The sequence below is a fragment of the Rhodotorula toruloides genome, assembly GCF_000320785.1.
Source record: "Rhodotorula toruloides NP11 unplaced genomic scaffold Scaffold8, whole genome shotgun sequence".
NCBI classification, from domain to species: domain Eukaryota; kingdom Fungi; phylum Basidiomycota; class Microbotryomycetes; order Sporidiobolales; family Sporidiobolaceae; genus Rhodotorula; species Rhodotorula toruloides.
In genome coordinates this window covers 99,251-100,788 of record NW_015622968.1, presented here as the reverse complement: position 1 = coordinate 100,788, position 1,538 = coordinate 99,251, and positions in this window count along the sequence as shown.

Here is a 1,538-nt window from a genome sequence, read left to right as displayed (position 1 = left end):
AGAGAGAGAGAGAGAGAGAGAGAGAGACCGACATGGAGGAGCTCGGAGGCTACAGAGCTACATCAATCACCAACAACTGTCCTCATCCATTCCACCGCTTCGTATTCACCATGTCCGGTTGATAGAGTCGATGCCAAATTCAAGGCGAGGCGAGAGAAAGGCGGAGTTGAGGAGACCGGGGTTGTCAACAAGATGAGTGTGCATAGTACCCAGTAAGGTAAGGAGCTGTAGAAGGGGAGCAGGCAGGAGAGGATCCACAAAGAGCCCGGCACAAACCAGAAGGGTCTCCAGGCCACTCACGACTGATGTCAAGCTTGTGCTGGATGCCGGCACATTCTCCATGACCTGCCTTGCTAACATGGTGAGGCCATGACATCAACAACAGTCTGGCATTGCAGGCAAGGGAGATGAGTGAAGAGAGGGGGGGACGAGGGCACGAGGCAACATCAAGGTATTGGTGTCTAGCCATGAGACAGCCCAGCAAGACAGTTGAGGTTGAAGGTGAAGGGCAATCGAGGGTGAGGCAGCAATAGAGACCAGCCAGGCAGACCTGTCACTATCTGTACCTTCCTATCTGTGTCGGAGACCGCTGACACACCTCTCACTGCCCTCATCTCCCTTGGCAACACATCAGCACTCACCCACTCCACCGATCCAACCCCCTCATCCGGACAACACCTCCGCCTTGTGATCCGGCAAGCATTTGAGCCTTTGAGGAACTCAAACACACCCGAAAGGACCTTCAAGGCTTCAAGTGAGACTGCTGTGGACGCCGGGGCATGTCGTGATTGAAGGAAATGAGTTTGCGGACCTCGAGGCGAAGGAGGCAGCGCGGGAGGAGGAGGTGTCAGCGAAGGCTCAGGAGGAACGGACGAAGCCCAAGACGCACCTCAAGGGTCGTCTAGTGTTTGTACCGGCCATGGCCGACATATTGAGTGAGTCAGAAGGTGATGCAGGCAATTGGGAGGAGGGCAGCAAGGAGCCCGCCATCTCGCTGAAAATCACGCGTGCACGAAGTCTGCTGAGCCTGAGTGAGGGAGCGGATCATCAGTGGTGAAGATTGCAGGGAGACTTGAGAGGGGTTTATATAGTGTGGAAAGGATCTCTAGAAGGTTCTATCGGCGTAGGAAAGCGAGGGAAGTGAGGAAGAGAGGAATGAGGATGACAAACAGGGGAGGGAAAGTGCGAGGGACTGTGGCGGAGCGCGATGAAAGGCGATGTTGACGACGCCTCACTGCTCAGGTGAGAGAAGAGGAACCGCGTGTATTGCTGGTTTGTTCTATCAGCGAGAGCGTGAACAAAAACAGTACGAGCGAGCACACCTGGTTCGTTCCATCAACGAGAGCGTGAAGAGAGAGAGAGAGAGATTCTTGTTTCAAGTCATATCGGGGCTAAGCCCATGTAGACCGGTGAAGTCTGGTCACCACAGCGCATAACAGCATAGAAGGGGTATCTACTGATGTAGGGAGGCTATGGGAAGTGGAGAACTGGGTAGGTGAGCGCGGATGGAACGGCAGAGTAGGTGTGTGGTAGAGAAA